The sequence below is a fragment of the Heliangelus exortis genome, chromosome 13, assembly GCF_036169615.1.
Source record: "Heliangelus exortis chromosome 13, bHelExo1.hap1, whole genome shotgun sequence".
In the NCBI taxonomy this organism is placed as follows: domain Eukaryota; kingdom Metazoa; phylum Chordata; class Aves; order Apodiformes; family Trochilidae; genus Heliangelus; species Heliangelus exortis.
Window position 1 is genome coordinate 4,046,987 of NC_092434.1, and position 19,973 is coordinate 4,066,959.

The 19,973-nt window shown below is 41.5% G+C and overlaps 1 long non-coding RNA gene across 2 annotated transcripts in view; it reads left to right on the forward strand.

Annotated features, from left to right (window-relative positions):
- LOC139801967 (uncharacterized) overlaps window positions 1-19,973 on the forward strand; it is a 164,048-nt gene that overhangs the window by 92,928 nt on the left and 51,147 nt on the right. For both annotated transcript variants that reach the window (XR_011728435.1, XR_011728436.1), the window contains exon 2: window positions 3,326-3,435. This is a non-coding gene — a long non-coding RNA (uncharacterized lncRNA). The remainder of the gene's footprint in view (window positions 1-3,325; window positions 3,436-19,973) is intronic.

The window sequence follows — 19,973 nt, forward strand, 5'->3', positions numbered from 1 at the left end:
AAGGCGGATTTCATTATTATCACAAAAATGTTCATCTTCCACTGGGGAAAGCAAATGAAGTATTTTCTTTCCTCTTGGACTTCTTGAGTTTGTGGTTTTTAGAACCAAATTATGTTTGGGTCCCGTTGACAGGTAATCTGTTCCTACCCTGCCTGCCAGGTTGTCTGATGGGAATTGTAGTTTTTTAGTGCTGCATCTACCAGACCACCAAACTTCTTCATCATTAAGGCAACCCTAATCTTCCACAACCTCTGTTCAGCTGAAGTAGTGCCTGTATCCCAGGAACCTGCTGCCTCTCAGCCCTAGTGTCCATATGCCAGGAGGTTGGATTGAACAGGGAACAGCTGATTTTGTTCTGTAAAGACCTGCAGATTTCATAGCCTTGTAAAAGCAAGAACCAGATGTAGATTTTAATGAAATTTAATGAATTCAGTATTAGGCTGCCAGCAAGGGAGGGAAGCAGAGATGATAGGAACTGAAGTGAGGTATTTATTCATTTCTTTGCAGAATTTATTGGCTCAAACCCAAGAAATATTTAAGCTGAGCTTTTCAAAGGGGTGTTGGTTCCCAGCTCCCACTGACATCCAGGAGCTGTGGGGCATGCTCTCTCTTGATTTTTCTGGAAAATCTAAATGGATTGTTTTTCCCCTACTCTTTTTTTTTTGTCCTTGAAGTACTGTGAAACATATGTGATGCTTGTAAGTGATGGGTAAATCTTTCTTCCCTGAGGAAGGTTGTATAGATAATGTATAACATTCTGCATAACACTCTTAAAGCACTAGTCCTGGAGCATCTTAGATGATCCCTTAAGTCTAGAAACTTGCCAGATAAGAATGTTAATTTTCCTCATTTTATGAACTGGAAAACCAAGAGCCAGAATAAACTGTATGCACTCACACAACTCGATCAGAAAGATACTCTGGATTTCCCAATAGATTTTTTTTTCTTTTATTCTGTTAGCATTGGCTCAAATTTATTTTATAGCAGTGATAGCATTCCCATTAGTGCAGGACTGGGAGAGTGGTGGGTTCCATACAGATTAATAGAGAAGTGGGGTTTCTTTGAAGCTCTATACTCTTAAAGACCCCTGCACACCATGTGTGAGAGCTGCTTAAAATCCGAGTGCCCCTCCCTGCAGGAACAGGACATTTCAACACATAGGATTTCACCCAACTCACACAATTTTGGGCTTTTTTTCCACTTTGTGAGTGATACTTTGTAAATATTTGTCCATTTGCCAATGGTTTTGCCTCTTGAAGCCTTGAACAAAGCTTGTAACTGTTAATGAACATATCTGCCTTATTTGGCATCTTTCCATTTCATTCTTAGGATTCCATATGTCTTAACATACTAAAAATAAATTCTTATTGCTGCTGATTCTGCTGACCCTTATCCTTTTACCTCTCTTATCACTTTTGTGTAATTCTTATTTGTAGTTTTTATCTGAAGTTTTCAATTGTCTTCCTCTTTCCACCCCTCTTTGTTTCCTATTTTATTTACACATAGTAATAATAAATAGCTGCTCTTTCTGCTCTGTTTTACTCACTGGCTCCTTCTTTCATAATTGTGTTCCTCTGAGCTAATCAGCAATGTTCTCAGTATCAATCACAACTTTTGATTTACATTCTTTGTACTACTGTAAGTTGCAAGGTTGGTTCAGCCAATAGCTCTGCAAAAGCAGCCAGATCCAGGGCAACTGAAGGGATAGAAGAGACAGAAACCTATAGATGTCCTTTACATCTGACTTGACTCTTACTCTGTCTGAATGTCCTAGGATGGTGACTGACAAATTTCCACTTGTCCTTAGGATGACTGAGGTGGATATAAATAAACCACGATGTGTGACCTAGCAAGGAGTGTGAGGGGTTGAAATCCCATCCCAAATAATCAATCCCACTGCAATTTCCTAAGTAAGACTGGAGAAGGGCTGAGTGTCAGCTGTACTGAGCAGCAGTGAGGAGCCTCATTTACCCTGAGCTGCCTGGGAATGGTGAAGTTGTAGCATTGTAGAAGTGACCAGCTGAGCAAAAGCATTGGAGGGAGGGGATGGAACAAAGATCTGGGTTTGTTTCTAGGCAATGGAAAGCCATTGGCCATGTGCAATTCTAGAGCTTCTCTGCAAATTCTGCCAGTTCATCACCTGCTCAGAGCAGGATTTTTGTGAGCAGAATAGGCAGCTCTTTGCCCAGGCTGCATTTTCTGCTGTATTCCAGCCATAGCCATTGGTTTTTGTTCTCAAATGGAGAGCTGGATGTCTCTGTGTTGAGTTCTGGCAAGCAGAATTGAAAGCACTCTCAGGTTAGGCCAAGACTCAGAGAATCAGGAGAGTCCCAAGCTGATCTCCAGGGTGCTGGCTCACCTTGTGGAAAAGTAATGTGTGCTTTGGCTTGAGAAACCTGCTCACGTTTGGGGACCTGGCAGCAGAGGAGCAGGTGTGCTGCTCACTGCAAATGAGCTCCCCTGGCAGTGCTGTGTGGGGATGTGTGCCTACTGCTGATCAGTGCTTTGCCTGCCTGCAGCTCCTTCCTTCCAGCTTTGCTTTTCCAAGTGCTTAAAATCAATATAAATTAATAAAAAGAAACCAAACAGCCCATAAACAACACAAGCTATGGAGCTGTAAAAATGCAAGCAGTCAAACTATATTTAATCCACTTTCTCAGATTAATGCTGTGCAAGGGGGCATATTTAAAATGCTGCTATTAGTTTAGTAAACAGATGTTGCTCAAAGGAAACAATAACTGACTCTTATGGGGACTTATTTTGGAGGAGGCTTCTTTGGGGCCATCTGAAGAAGTCAACTGGGCCAAATGTGTGCACTCAGCACAGAGCAACTTAAATATGTGTCCAGCCAGGCCTGAGTCCTGACACCAAGAGTCCTCCTCGGGTGACCCAGCTGCTGAGCAGGGCAGCTGAGCCACCCAAGTGCTCAAAACCAGTGCCCTGTTGGCTGTTGGGGCCACCTTTCAAGTTGTTAAAAAACAGACTGAGTTTCATTATTGCTCTGAGATCTCTTTGTTCTCAGCCCAGCCCCTGTGTGGCTTTGAGGTAGCATCTTGGTATTTCTCTGAAGTTCAATGGAGATGTTCATGCTGCTGATAAAATAACTGCATTTAATACTAAATGATGTATCCATGTCCTTTGGGAAGTGTCTCCTCCTGTAAGGTTCATTTCAGTATTGTCCCTACTTTCAGCATTACAAATTCTTCCTTACTTTGTGTGTCAGACTTTGCTGATCTGACATAATGGCCCAGTTTTAATTTCTTTATGAAATCTGGGATAATCTGGCACAGTGCTGTAGTATCTCCTTTCTGCTTTCTTTTTGTAGGGACATGGAATAACTCCCTCTCCAGCACTGAGACTCAGCCCAGTCACTCAAGTTCCAGTGAGGTTCTGAAAGCACAACTCTCTTCTTGCATCAGCTGCAGTACCAAAAAAGTAAGTAAAACCATGTTTTTCTTTTGTGACACATGGAACAAGTTCTACAGTTTGGTATGGACAGAGTGAAGCACCTGTCCTGCAGCCTTGGTGTCACAGAACTGGGTATGGTTAGGGGAAAAATCTCTGTGGGAGCTTCCACAGGCTCTGTGCTTTGATGCAGTGTGCTTACAACCTTGGTTTTTTGTCATACTTCAACACCAGTGTCTCCAAAGAACCTGAAACCAGCATCTTGAATGGTTAGGACCTCCCTGCACAGAAAAGGTGTGCAGAGGGCAGTGAGAAGCTGGGAACATCTCTTAGGACAGTGGGTTTGGGGCTGTCTTTTAGTTGAAGCAGAGACCACACTTTCTCCTTGACAGCCCACATCTCAGGAAAACATCCTTCTGACTGAAGGTGTGTGACACCTCCCCACTTAGACTTCTTTCTATAATACATGTGTGTGGTTTATATACATATATATACCTATATACCATAACCACCTCTTCTAGACTAATTTTTTTTTAAGGCATTTGTGATTATACAGCATCTTGTAAAAAATTAAGAAGTTCATAATTATTTATAAAGTTAATACTTATAATGAAATGGTTGCACTTTGATGTCTGTATATGTTTTCTAAGCTAGGATGACCTATATTGTAGAGGTATTATGTATACTAGGTGATGCAGGGATTGGCTTGGGAATTACCTGTGTTTAATGAACACTAAAATTAGAATTTGACTGAAATCCACATAAATGGCTCGACAGCAAGTTCGACTGCCCCTGGGGAGCTGTGGGCAGCTCAAATTTACCCACAGGCATTTTTGAAAATGTTTTTTTTGAATCAGCAGAGTGTGCTTTTTGGAGCAGAGAGAGAAGCTTGCACTTTAAACTCCCCTCTCTTCACCTTGTCCCCCATTTTGCTGTTGAAAAGTCCTCCATGGAGAATAGAGCATGAAGTGTGTTGCAGGTATAATATATGCTACGCTGACACTTTTTTGCATTACTTGCCATGAGAAGTCCTTTGCTTTCCTTGCTTGGTGGCCTCATTGCTTGAACACTTGCTGGTTTGAATTTCCAAATATTTGGTCTCTTCTGAAGGGCTGTGTACTTTGGATAGTGTAAAACCTGGTGTAGCTGTTTTATACTTAGCTGTCCACCCCACTGAAAACTGAAAACATGCAACCACAATGAATCCCAGCTGTCAGAGATGCAGGCTTTTTTTTGTTTGTTTGTTTTCATGTTAGAGGCTTGGTTTCTGACTCTGGGGGAAGCTAAATCTACCTTCCCTGCCTTCCTTTTACCATAGGAAAAGGCTGAGTTGCCATCACTGTTAGCTCCCAGCCAATGAAGGAAAAAAGGTTCTGGAAGGAATAATATACACTGCTGCACACTTTGCACAGGCCTGGGAAAAAAAAAGGCAGCAACCCAAAATTGGAGTCAAGAAATAGCTTATTTCTATTTGGGAAAGATGCACAGAAGCAGGCAGTCCTTTGCTCCTTTTGTTTTGTCTTGGCAGCTAACTGGTGACACTGAGCTGTGCTATGGCCATGTCTTTTTTGGGGTGTCTGGCTTGTAAGTGACAGGGCAGCAGACCCCTTGGCTTTTGCTGCAGCAGAAGTGGTTGGAGTTCATGGCCTCTTTAATTAACAGCCCAGTCTGCAAGTGGAAAAATATTGCAATTATAATTGTCACCCACAGTCAGTGTGAGAATTCTTCTCAAGGTTCAAGGAGAAAATTGCTAATTAAAGAAGCCAGTGTTCTTCCAGAGAAAAGCTTCAGGAAATGGAATATTCCAAATCACAAGGGGAGTACCTCATTTTGTTGGTGGGTTCATCTCTGACTTCTGTTTGTCTTAAGTGGCTTGTATCTCATTTTTAGTTTACCTTGAAGGAAGCTCTAGGTGAAATGGAAAATGATTATGCTGGTTTTGAGGTGTTTTATTGGGGTTTATGACATGACATGGCTGTAAAGAAGTTATTCCAACTGTGCCTTTTTAATTGGCATACTTTGGATTAATTTTTTGCAGCTTTATGCTCCTAAGCCTCAACTGTAGCCTTTTAAAACTTAAGTGTACATTGTTGCTTTGCTTTTTTTTTTTTTCTTTCTTCCTTCCTTTTCCCTCCTGCCTGTTAGTTGTAGGATGTTGGCTTGGCTCAAAACAGAGAAGCCTTTTTATTTGTTTCGACTGCTTCTGCAAAGCTTGATGGGTAATTTACATAATCAATGAGGTAACCCTGTCACCCCAAACATGGTGTCTTTAAAGAGAATAGTTTTATGCAAATAAGATATTGATGGTTTAATGATTAATTGGCCCCAAGCCTTTGTTAATATGCAATTGTTGTAGTGTAACATGCATTTGTAATTATTTTGGTTTGGTTGTTCAAACAAGTGGTGGGCACTTAATTGCTTGCAGCTATTGAAGAGACAGATGATCAGAGAGAAAAACAAAAGGCTGGTTAAGGTGTTATCTGATATAATGTTAGGTTTCCTTTGTGTATATTGTGTTACAGTGGTCAGATTCTGAGGTGATAAAAAAATCAGTTCATCTCTCTCAGGGGACATAGAACTGTTCTGACTCCCAGCAGCTGAGGATGTGATTTGAAATAATGTTCCTGCAGTCAGATTTCAGTCCTGTATTTGGTGTTGGTCATTTGGGAGTTAGGATGGTGAACTGTGTTGTTTATAGCTGTTGGTTATCAGTATTAAAAAGAAAACACTTCGGTTTTGCAATGAGTTGAAAAGTGTACATTAGTAAGGAGCTTCCTGGAAGAGTGTTTCAAGCAAGCAAATAAGTATCTGAGCTACTTTACATTCTCCAGGTGCTTATCTGCTCTGTGTGGCTCTCCAGCTTGTTGGATATCTGGTTTCTGTTCCTTTTGTCTCTAGATCTGCAGTTAGCAGCAGGGGAAAAAGCTTGTGTATTTGGAGGGGGAGAATCCTACATCTCCATAAATGAACCTAAGCTATTGACTGCATCAGTTTTCTGTAGAATATGAATTGATTACGTTTCCACTTGGGGAGTGTTTTTAAGTTGTGAGGTTTGTCTCCCAGGACAAAGCTAACTTGAAGGGGATAGTGGAGGGATCTGCCTAGGGACAGTGGACAAAAAAGGAAGCAGCTGAGTACTATTAAGATCTAAAAATTAACTCTGAAATTATATACATAAAGATGGACTCTTGCATATAAAATGTAATTATAATTATGTAATTATTATACCCATGTAGCAATAGGGCATAAGAATAGAAGCTAAAATATGGAATAAAGAGAAGGATGGGGGTGAGTAGAGCGGAACAGATCCTCTTGGGCAGGGATAGCAGGATATTCTGTTTTCCACTGCCAAGTCAAATAATTACTTAGAAGAGAAATGGGTTTTGTCCTTTATTCCAGCAAACGAGACACTGGAAGTGGAAGGACTGTAACATGTAGGATTTGCCTTAGCAACAATATCCTCTTAGGAGGCTGTAGGTGCAGTCTTTTGGGTTCCTCGTTTCACTTCTGGTTTCCCTGAAGCCCTATTCCAAATTCCTGTGATATGGACTTTATTTTTCATCTCACAAGTGGTACCAAATCCAGGGAGAATCTGCAGCCCATTTATGTCTCATTTAATAGGGCATATTATGATATGTATATGCGTTGTCCTGAAGTTGGTGCTGGTTAAAGAAAATCTGGTCTTAAAATAAGTTTTTTGCACGGTCAGAATTAATATATGCAGTTTTTCCCAAATGATTGTTATAGAATTGCTGATGAGATTTAGATCAGGAAATAAGTAAATAGTGAGTGAAGTAAACAAGTGCTAAGGGAGGTTTCTGTGCCAAAACCAGACCCCCAGGTAGCATTTCACTGCATTGTGTCTCTCTTATGCCACTCAGTGCCAAGAGGCTGTAGCTGGCTCATCCATAGGCTCCAGGCAGGGAATGTCCTCATCCCAGGAGGTAGCCCCGTGTGTAAAGTTGTGCTGGGGAGCAGACACAGCCGTTGGTCACAGCTCCAGTTGTTCCTGGGGCTCAGGACTGTTGATAACACCAAGTTTTAGTACAGCATTTTTAGACTAAATGCAGAGCATGTCCAGAAATTACATCCTAGGAGGGATGTGATGAACATTTCTATCTCGGGCCATAATCTGTAAAGACTCCCCAGTCCTACCTTAGAGATACCACTCTACATCTAAGAAGATGTTATTGTAGTGAATGAATTCTCTCATTTTATACTGGCCCAGAAAACCTAATCCACTGTCTTTATTCTCTCTAAGATTGCATATATATTTAAAGTATAATATATTAAAGAGTAGAAGAGTGTTTGTAGAATAAACAAAAAATTTGCATGATAAAGCAGACGAGCAATTCAGAGATGTTCTGGTCTCTTGGGTAAATTTGAATATAAGCAGGTATTGTTATGCATTTACAGAAACATACAGAGAAAGAACTTCCTTTAAGTGTTATACCAATACCCCAGAACACTTATAAAATTTAAGCTTCATAAAGTGCTTATGTTTTCTTAATACTCTTGTAGTTTAAAGAAGCTGAAATGTTTTATTATTACTGTTCTTTAAAGTCATATCCTCTTCAACTTCTCCACCAAACTTCAAGCAGATGCTTATGAGCAAGTTACAGAATAAACCTCAAAAGAAATGTTTCTCAGTGGAAGCATGGACACAATATTTACTGTGGTGATAAGGTACATGCAGCTTCAAGGCCAAATTCCTTATCAAAATGACAGTGCCTCACCTATCTGGGACATCACACATGAGGATGCCAACTCTGTCATCAATCTTTGGTTGTATTTCATCAGAATAAGGCTATTGTCACTGCTTAGGATCATCTAGGGGACTACAATAATTATTAAGACAAACCCTCATATATTGCTTTCTGCTAAAAGGGTAGTGACAGGTTTTCATGCAAAATCAATCTCAAGATTAAACAAAAAATTCATTATAATAAGAGAAGAAGGATAATTTAAATAACTGATTAGGTGGAGGTAATACTCTTGAATAGCTCTGTGGGAAATATGTGCAGTGTGTGGTCAAATTGTTTAAAATGCCAGACTGTCATCTCCCTGAGGCAGGCTGGTTGTGTCTTTGTTTTTGTCACTGTAGCTATTAAAAAGCTTAGATAGCCTGGAGAGCTAATGAAGATGAGATTGTTGTGGAGTTAATTGTGGGAAAGATCCACAGTGGTAATGAAAGGGACAGAACCGGGAGTGGGAAGTAAATTCCAATTGCAATTTGTTTTTTCCTTTATTTTCAAAATGACAAAACTGAAGTTCCCAGTTGCATAGTTGCTTTCATCAGTGACCAGTGAATTCTGCAGTATGGAGTCAGGAATTGCTGGGCCCTCTGTGGCTGCCCTAAAGACCAAGATCCCACTGGTCTGGGTAAGGCATTGCAAAGCAGGGGCAGCCAGTGTGACCTCTGAAATGCTGGGACCCATGTGTGTTGCTTGGGGAAGCAGGCAAGGTTTTGAGCCCTTTTTAGTTGGTTCATTATAATTTCCCTGGTAGGTAGACATCTAGAATAACTGATATCATCACTGTTCCAAGGAGAACTGGGAGGCACAGCAGATCAGGCAATAGATATGGCAGTATCAGCATATGTAGAGTGGATTATTTAGCTTTTTCTATCAGAAGCATTTTCCTCAGACTGCTTTTCAGAAATGTATCAGTGTGTAAAGCATGTGTTCTCTGCTAAGATTTGCTGTATCCTGGTGCATTCTCATCCAACAGAGAAACCTGTGCCCTGTTAGCAAGTTACCTACTGGGCCAAATCCAGAGGTGACATCTATAGAATTGCAAATTATACACTGGTAGGAGTGCCTATGGGATGCTATAGAAATGGAAGTCAAAGCAGCCAGAAGGAGACCTATTTTGACCTAAACTTCTGTCCTCTTGTTAGCTGTTTGCAACTCTTCCATACCAGTTTCCCACTGCATAAGGTGTGGAGTTTGAGAGTCCTTCTGGCTTAAGCTGTATCCAAAGCTGGTGATGTACCCATACACCTCACCTTTGGGGTGTGTCACTCTGTGTCCTTCCCCACCCCCAAAGGGCCTGAGGAGCATTTACTTTGCCAGGAAGCTTTCAAGGTGGGATTACCCACTTCTTAACCTGCAGTGCAGGCTCTGCTGGTGCTACAGAAGGTGGACACATCAGTGTGGAGTCTGTCTGTAATAATTGGTTTTTGCTGGGGAGGAAAAAATGTAACTGGATCCATTATAGTGAACACAGAGTAGAAGACTTAGCATTTAGTTTGTGATGGATGATGGTGTAGATGTGATGAATATTAGAATGGTTGCAACTATAATGATTCTATTTTGTCCAAGAGGTTGCATTAATTTAATTAGCTTTGTAATGGAGTGTGAGATGAGCTGCCTCTGTTTAGTGTCCTAAGCAGCCAGCATGCACTGGAGGTGTACAAGAAAGAGGAGGTGTGGGGGGGATCTGTTGTTTTTTACTTCATAGACAATAAATTCTAGATCAAAGCAACACCAGCAGTGATATGTGTAATTTTTTAAGAGAAACTCTATAAATATTCAGTGCTGCTGTTTGGCAACATTGAGAAATCGCTGAAAAAAAAATGCAGTCATTGCTAAATGTGTTCATTTGAGAGGTTTGCTGTTACAAATGTGAATCTTCAAAGGCTGTGAAACTTAACAATAGCTTTTCAGCATTAGACAGGGAGTTAATTATAACATCTATCACCCAAGCAAGGTAACTAAAACAAATCCGTATAGCTCTTTAGTTTTCAGCTTGTTGAGTGAATGCTGTCAGAAGGAATTTGCCTTAATGCACGTGCTTGGTGCTGTTATCAAAGTGTCTGACAAGGAGAGCACTTTAATACTGTTCAGAGGCCTGAGTGAGCGTGCTGGGATTGGCAGAGACAGTGACAGAGGTGACTATGGTAGGTCCTGACAGTTTGAATACAGAATTATGTAGTGCAGTGACAAAGTGTTCAGTTTATTTAGACTTGGGAACACGATGTGCTGGAGACAAAGGAGAAGCAAAGAAAAGGTTAAGTTACCAAAATTTTAATAGAGCTCTGAGTGACTGTTTTTGAATAATTGGTTGTGTCAAAACGTAATGATTACTGGCTTGGGAAGCCACAGCCTTTCACCCTTAGGTCACTGCCTCAAATCTGGCCTGTGCAGGTTGTAACGACTGATGTTCAATACCTGCTAATGTGAAATGAATTGCTGATTTCTGCCCAGCTTCTACTGGATAAGCTTCTGCATCACCAGCAGCCTGTGCTGGGAGTCTCAGCAAAGGCAGCATCCAGAAGTAATCTCCTTCTTTCTAAGTTCCCTGCTGAGAACTGGTTGTCTGGTGTGTGAGACCTTGCACTATTGCTACAGTGGCTTTATTAATGCAGTGGAAAGATGAGAGCTTTGCTTTTCAATGTTTCCTTCCTGGTGACTTCTGTGTGCATTCTGTGAAACCTTAGCAATCCTTCACCAACTGCAAGGAGCCCTTCACAGCACTTACAGGACTGCTGGCAGCCAGGGCATCAGTATTAATCACTAAGAATTGTTCTCTAGGGTTTGGGCACAGTCATTTCAGTCTGAATTTAAGAATATTTTTAAGTTTTCATCATCCAGAGATGGTAAAGTAAAAAGAATAGCCACTGCACACACAACATGAACCCATGCTATTGCTCCTGTGTCATGAGCCATTTTTTCTGCCACTGGAGCTAATGTAGGATCTGTCACTGAAAGTCTCCTGGAACACAGTGAATATTTCTGAATACACCTATCTCTGTCTGTGCCTGGCCCTCAGCTGCCTTGGCTGAACACTGCCATTCTGCAGGCAATGGGAACTTTCAATAGGGTTTTGCTATTGTGCCTCAGTAGATCAAAGCAGCCCAGCAGTCACTGGCTTTTGCCATCTGAAGTGTGTGTTCCATGGAACAAGCAGCAGATTAAAAGCTTATTTGTGCATCCCAGAATAAACTGTGGAAAGGTACTTGTAGGCTGCCAGAGTATTTTCTATGAATACAAGTTGGCCTTTTAATGGTGCTAAAATGACTAGATTTTGTTGGCACCTTTAAAAACTACCAAATCTTCTGGACAGGCAGCCCAGATGAGACAGACTCATAAACTTTTAGGTTGATGTTGATTGTTCCCAAAGAAACCAGCTCAGCTTTGAAAGCTTAGAAACATTCCTGGATTGTATATCCAGAGGAAAATACCCATCCTGCTGTACTTTTGTCACTGATGTCAAAAGCAAAAGAGGTGTCTCCACTGACTCAGCAAGCCTGGAGAGGACTTGGAAGCAGTATAAGTTTCATGAGTTTATGAAATCTTTACTATTACCTGAGTTATATGGTGGTGAGTCACTTCATATTCCTCAGTGAGGATTGAGGAGGGTGTGAGAATGCACATTCTCCTAGTTCCTATTCCACTGGATTACCCAAACAGCTGGATCTTCACACAGGCTCCCATGGGACTGGTGAAGGTTATGAACCAAGCTGCTTGACTGTTTTGTGGGCCCTCTCCAGACAGACTTCATCTGAGAGTGCTGGCATTTGAATGAGAGAAGGTCTTGACATCTTAATTCTGGACTAGCAGGTATCACTCCCCATTCAAATATCATTTCTTAGAGCATAAGCATGTAACATATGTCCAGCCCCCACACTGCAGAAGCCCAAGGGAATGGGCAACTGAAGTCCAAAAGCCAAACATATTTCCTGATTAATTGGGCCCTTGAGGCTTTTGGGTGACATTAAAGAATATGCCAGTCATTTCTCTCCCTCCCCACCTCTTATTTTAGATAGTAAGTCATAAAATAACATAAAATCTGCTTTCAAGAGCTCATTACGATGAGACACTTTATTGCAGATGCTTTGTACCTTCTGTGAGACCTCACTCTGTAAGAGGCAGGGTGCATTTATTGAATGCTCACTTCAGCTACAGGAGAATACAGGCTCAGCTGCTCTTCTTCCAGCTGAGCATCTTCCACCTTAGGTCAATGTGTTTGCATTGGTGAGTAAGAAATGGCCCCATCTCCAAGAATGAAACATCACTGTGGTTTTTGTCTTTTTGTTATATATTAGATCATTTTCCCCATGTGGCACCTGTCTAAGCAACAATCCAGTGTTTTTAAAGGGTTCTATATTTTTATTAAGTTTTAACTACTAATGGTGGCATAACTGAATGCCAGCAGCATTGAGGTGTGATGGAGTTTGCCACCTCCAGCTGCACCTGAGAAGTGCTGCTGGGTCATCCTGGTCCTACAGGACATTTTTTCTCTTTTATAATTGCCTTAGAGAAATTGCCCGTGTGTGTTCAGCTGACCATTAGGATTCAGCCCCTGACTGCTTAGGGATTCTCCACCCATGGTGAGACAGAAAATTCCTGAGGACTGTGTTTGTTTTCTGTTGCCTTTGCCAAGGGACACAACTTGTTTTTACATGATGTGTGTAAGGGGGAGTTCCCTGCTGAAGGATAACTCTGACATGCACCAATGAAGCGACAACCTCTTGGTATCCTTGTACAATTCCATCCAGTTAAAGGGAGCTGGAGAGGAGATAATATGGCTATTAAAGTAAAACATAACTGCCTGTCAGAGAAGAGCAGTGACAACATGCACCAAAAGCTCTGCCACCTAATGCCTGTCAGCAGGACTGGGTCGTTTGTAACATCGTTCATATTCCTCAACGAACGTGCTTGAATTGGCAGAGACAAGGATGGAGTTGACACGAGCAGGTTCTGTCAGCTCAAATCCAGAGGTGCAGTGTGTGCATCCAAAACCCTGTCCTGACAGCCCCATCCAGACACAGGCGTGTTTAGGAAGCAGGAAACTGCAGGAGGGCAGGGAAGATACCAGCCAAAGCTTCACCTTCTCCCAAAGAGCCAAGGTCTGCTTTCAGCAGAATAAGAAAAGGGGCAGGGAGAAGGAACAAAAAAAAAAAAACCAAAACAATGCCTATTATGTTTCATGTCAATGTTGCTGTCATTAGGTAGTCAGAAAGACTTCAAACGGATAAACTTCCCTTTGGGATGGCAGCCCGCCTTGGCAGCCAATTTTAGGCCTTGATTTGATTGATAAACTCTTTGTGACAAGGAAGGATAAAAGAAGCCCCTAGTTTGGAACATATAAATAGGAAATTAGCTGGCAAAGTTGTCAAAGATAATTAACTCTCTGATTCTGTGTGTCTATTCAGGTTGACATACTGAAATTATTTAGAAATGCACATGTCAACGCTCTGACAGAATTTGGTGCTGATCAGATAAACAGTTTTTGAGATGCCTGATTGTAAAATGATGTAAGAGCTTAGCTGGTGGTTTTATCATTATGCATTCTCTTAGCAGCAGCAGGTATCAAACACACCATCCTTTAATGTGCTGGATTCAGGGATCCAGAGACAAAGTTAAGTGTGCTACTTCACAGCACTTAGCTCACTTGTTTTGTTCCTTGCCCTTAGGTTAAAAAAAATTGCTAATAATGTGCTGAATTCCTGTGTGTTCATCTGCTCCTCATCCTTTCCTCAGGCACAATTGGAAGAAAAAAGATAAGGGTCTATGAGAGGTCTGAAAGCAATGACAATTTGGTACTTCTTTAGAAGAGATAAACTACTCAGTGCTATAACCCCAAACTTAAAGATTGGCAAGGTTAGGAAAGTAAAACAGGAGAAAATCAGTGATTGTATGCCTGTATAGTGACTCATATTGAAGCAATGACAGAAAATAAATACATTTGGCATTGCAAACTCAGCATCTTACCCACTGTCCCTTGTTTACATCTTGTCTGGAGTGGTTGGTGTAGCACTACAGTTGCAATAGGTGTCTGGAGTGTACCTACTGAATGGGGGATTTGGTTTCCAAGTCCCATCAGTGTCCTTGGGAAAATTAAACTGTGTGTGTACGTGCTGTAAAGCCATACGTGGAGACACTGTAGACTTTCAGAATAACTTGACTTTGATTCCTTCTTGGAGATTTTCTCCATCTGAAAGTGTTTTTTTCAGCCTCCAAAACCAGCTGCTCTTTGGCAGTGTGGAGGTACAGGCACTGCAGCCTCTGTCTTGAACTCAGTATTAATGGAACAGAACTGGTCTTAAAGCACTAGGAGCTTTCTGAGGTTGTGGGTCATAGCAATTGGTGCCCAGCAAGCACACTCACCCAGTTCTCCAAGTGAATGCCATGGCAGCAGCTGATAACTCACTGTGCTGCCCTCTGCAAAGGGGGAATTTTAAGCCTCCAGAGTGTAAACTCAGTCAGGACACTGTCAAGTCTTGCACCTTTCTGTCACATCTTGAAAGCTGGCAGTCAGTCTGGGTTTTCACCCTGGGATCTAACCCAGATAGCTCTGCTTGGATGCTTTACTTTCCAAGAGTCTCATCCAAGGTGTGACAGCTTGATTTGGTGGGGAGAATGGGGAAGGAAGAAATAAAAAAAAATAAAGGGTCATTGTGACACATGATTGCATTTACCTAGGACATAAATGAGGCAATACTACAAACCACTAGAAAAATAGCAGACATCTTACAGGCAGAGTCACTGCCTTGTTGGGTCTGTAGTGCAAAAACTGCCCCTGTAACCTTCCTGTGCTACTGCTGCCTCTGAAGCACTGACCACTCTGCCTCCTGCCCTTGTTGTGTCTTTCCAACCATGGCTTTCAAGGCAATGTGAGCATATAAAATGTTTCTGCCATGCAGAGAGCAAGAGCTGGCATGTGGAAATCAGGATTTTGTGTCTCTCTGCCAAACCTACCTTAATATGCACAAGCCCTGGCTTTGATCAGGAGCTCCAGCGTCTTCCAAAGACCTACCCCAAAAACATAGCACTTATATTCTGTCCCTTGAGAGTCACAGAGGGTGGGCACAGGTTCTCTGCAGCTAGATGCTGATGAACAGGCTACTGTCTTCTGTGTCAAAATGATAAGGGCTCATGCATTCTTCTTCCTGAGAGCCCCACAGTTCCTTTTTACCATATTTTATACTCATTTGTACAATGAACAGTCTGCTGCCTCCCATCACTTACTTACACACCAAGAAGCTTTTTGTCTGTTTATAAATAGGGTCTCACTTGACATAACACAGTTCATGACATTGGTTCCTCATCCATAAGCATTTCTGGAGTGCTCATTTCTGCATTTGCATTCTGCAACTATCTTGTACAACTAGGAGCCCCAGGGGCCAGGAATTGGGCTTAGACAGTAAGATCTTATTTTTCCCTTTTTTTTGCCCTTCACCTCAAAAAGAGAGTTCAAGAATGCTTAAGGCCTGTGGTGGTTAATAAGGGAGTAGGTGCAGGTATCTGTTTTAAGTGCAGGGACAGGCAAGTGCTTTATAAGAAGGTATCCTAAACAGTGATGTCTTTGCTTTATGATGTTCATCATGGCTAATTCATACCTCCCAGCACAGAGCAGTGGGGGGCTGCTCATGAAGAAACTGCTATTCTCATGTATAATTCAGCATTAGCTAACCTTCTGCATAGATCACTATTTTAGGATGAGTTATCTTAGAGCTGCACTCCCCTGTGCTGGGTGGTATCTATCTTACAATAGCTTTGTAACTTATCACAATTGAAACCAAGGGAATAAACTGGAAGGAAATGCACTTTTCTCTTGAGTGGTTCTTGTTAGGGCTTAGTTGAAATGTGGCATCTTACAGAGACTCCATTTATACACAATTTGATGATGAAGGCTCTGCTGCAGGCAACCTGGAAACATGAAATAGGGCTTTAATATAATAACACTTCCACTTTTCTCCACTGGGAGCTGCAGGTGTGCAGTGCCCTGGAATAACAACCTGCTTTTATTTTGATGCCCAATAGGGACTTATGTGAGCTTAGATATGCAGATTTGAAAAGGATGTCCATGTGTACCAGAGCTGCCCAGAAGCTACAGGTCTTGCAGAAGGATGTAGGGCTCCTGGGGGATGACAAGCTGCCTATGAGTCAGTTTTATGCCCCTGTAGCACAAAAGACCAACAGCATCCTGGGGTAATTTTGCCAGCAGGTTGTGAGAAATGATTCTTGTCCTTTGCTCAGCACTGGTGAGACACATCCAGTCCAGTTCTGGCCTTCCAATGAAAGATATGGACGCAGGTTTAGGTTGGATATTAGGAAGCACTTCCTCATGGAAAGGGTGATTACACATTGAAATGGACTGCCCAGGGAAGTGGGGGAGTTGCCATCCCTGGAGGTGTTTAAGGAGAGACTGGATGTGGCAGTCAGGGCCATGGTGTAGCCAGTGTGGTGGTGTTAGGTCAGAGGCTGGACTTGATGATCTCAGAGGACCTTTCCAGCCCCTATGATTCCATGATACTGGAGAGAGTCCAATGAAAATCTACGGAGGTGATTTATGGAGAGGATGATCTGGTATATGGGCAGGGACAAAGAGATCTGAGTTTGTTCAGCCTGGAGAAGAGAAAGCTCAAGGGAAATCTTACTTGTTTGTGTGGATATCTAATGGTGGAGAGTAAAGCAGAACCTGACTCTGACATAACTGCACAAGTTGAAATGCAGGAAATTCTGTTTAAATAAAAGATTTTTAATTTTTTTCTTTTCAATATGAGGGTTGTCAAACTATGGAGCAGGTTGCCCAAAGAGTATTTGGAGTCTCCATTCTTGGAGATACTCAGAACTCCACTGGACATGCTCCAGAACAATCTGCTGTAATTGACCCTGCTTGAACAGAGTGGTTGGACAAGAATATCTCCAAAAGTTCCTTCCAACCCCATGATTCTGTGATCCTGGGAGATTTCCCATACACACAGAGATACAATGGTATGGAGTTGGTTTTTCCACAAAAGACAAGAATTCTTCTAAGAAGAAGTACATAGGTTATTAAGTCCTGCAGCAGAAGTAACTTCCTTATAATTTGTTGGCAGATGCTTGACACATCTGTTTGCTTTAGACTTCCACTGAGAAGATATTTCTATTCCTGCATCACATGTGTTAAATTCAGCTTCTGGGGAAATGTACAGATGTTCACACACAGAGGAGAAAAATAACATGCCACAGGAGTATGTCATGGTTGTTGATACATCATACAATGTATTAATGAGGAAAATATATTTCCTTTAATTAAAAAATTTTGCCTAAGCTTACGATATGTTTTGATTTCAACAGCCTTTTATATGTGTGTGGTTAACTAAACATATTGGATGTGTGTGTGCACAGTGATGCTCACGTGCTACTTTTTTCCATCTAGCTGTAAGAATCAGCCCAGTGTTGATGGTGAGGTTGTTGCAAGGATTTTTTTAATTATTTTTTTTTAGGAAACAGCATGCCAACACTTCTGTTGCCTTTCATCTGCTACTTCTTTGCGTGGTTTTTCTCAGGAAAGTAGTTGGAGTACTTATGGAACTGTCTGAGGCTTCCTAAGAGTTAGAAGTGGCAAAAAAACCCCTCAGAAGTGCTACATGTGCCATGGGGGCTGTGAAGCAGTGGGGTGTTCAGGGAAATAAACAGGGTGAGAAAGAGGTCTTTCACTCTTCTTCAAGTCATTGTTCTTGTGGAACTTAAAAACCAGTAGCAATTCTGCCTGATTTCCATATGTTGGCCATATGATTGTGCCATCTGTACATATCCTCTTTTCATTTCCCCGTGTTTGATTTTCAGGCAGAGTTCTGTGTATTTCAAAGGTGCAGTAAATTTTACTTTTAGTGGATTTAGGAGCCTGAGTCTTCTCTGACACTGTGTGCAATCTTTTTTTTGCCCACTTCAAGACCTGACAACCTTCCTACCTCTTTTCCTCGTCTCCCGTAATCACAAGTTTTCTTTTTCCATCAAATAGGACAAAATGTGTGGTCTTGAATGTTCTCAACAGGCAATCTCTGATCTTTCTGTTCCTGCAGTCACATCATGGTTTGGGGGTTTTGTAGTCGCTTTCTCTTCATATTAGGCCAAAAGAGTTCAAGCTGTGAATAATTCAGTCTTCTTTCAGTGTTACTGAGATGCCTACTGCCTCGAAAACTCAGAATACCCTTGTGGTATCTGCCTTTAATCTCCTCTGTGCTGGAAGCCTTATTCAATTGTAGGAAAGCTGGTGTCCAGTGCTGGGCTGCAAGGTCAGGATCCAGCTGCTCCTTGACAGCAGAAAGAGCACATCTCACTATCTGAAATATTATAGCTAAATCCCACTTCTGCCAAAAGACAAATATTGAGGCATTCCAGGTATCACACTCTGGTTGGAATATACGTTTCCCTAAAATTTCTGAATTCCATTACACAGAAGGAGCAAAAATCTCAGAGTTGAGGGCCCACAATCTGCTGCACTGCTGCAAAAAACATCAAATTTATCATCAGGGTCTGTGATACAAGGTAAACTATGACAACTCTTGTCTTTCTAATTAATGAAAGGTCTTGGGAACATCTCAACCTGAGGAAAGGAGCACAGGAATGGAAAAAGGAAGTGGCTATGGAATTTCTTTTTAGAGTAGAATGAAAAAAAATGAACCTTAGTAGCAAAGAAAGACTAGAAAATAGATTTTTCCAAACTTCTTTTAGAAAACAGAATTACAAAATTGATGGATAAAAGGCAATTTTCTGGATCTACTGATGATTTGGATTTTAGTAATGCAGTTGATGTGGTTTCTCATTACATTCCTGCTTGCAAAACAAGTTTACACATTGGTTTGGGTCTAAATATTGTGTCATAACTGCAAACTGGCTGAAGGATAGTTATTAACAGCAGCAGATCGTGTTTTGAGGAGGTGTTTACCAGAAATTGGCACTAATATGGGATTTATGTTGATTCTTTGCTACTGGTAATGATCTGGCTGAAGGCTGTGCTAATAAAATCTTTAGATGGCAGTTGGGAGATGGAGTGGATGGTGAAGCTGCAGATATGTCCAAATAAACCAATAGTGGATGGGTATCTCAACAGAAAACTTGACAATGCCATGTGATGTGGAAAATGAGAAGCTAATACATGAAGAAAACCTCATTCTGAGGGAGACAGCTAGAAGAATATTTTGCTTACAGAGACCTGAGATAACAGAAAATAAAATACAAATTTGTGGTGCAATGACACAGCAAAAAGGAAGTCCCCAACAGCATGTGGAATACAGGAAGAATTTTGACCAGAATTTTACAGTCCCTGTCAGGACTGTGAGCTCAGTTTTGGGAAACTTAAGACTGGACTGGGTGAAGGAAAATGAGCAACTTTTTTGTGTACGTATGTGGATGCGTTTATGAGCACCCAAGTGACAGTGGCTCAGTCACTCAGAACTCCTGGAGCTGAGGGCAAGGATATGAGCAGTGTGTGTGTGTGTGTGGATGTGAAAGGCATAAACACAGTGGAGTTAGAAAATAATATGGGGTTTTGTTAAGAATAGTGCAACTGAAAATATCAACTGGAAAATATTAATGAAAACGTCCTGAATGAATGGGATCATTTAGGCTGGAACATTTTCCCTTGGGTCTTTTAAATTCAGTGCAGTGCTGTGGGGATGCAGTTCTGCTTTTGTACTGCAGGATGAGTGAGCTGAAATGATTTTTTGATAGTCTGCAAGATACTGAGCTGCCTGGGGTTTCTCTAGTTGAAGTTTTCCATAGAGCAAACCCCACGCCAGCCTCAAGTGAAAAGTCAAAAGGGTCTTCACTGTTTGGCTTGAAAAGGCAACC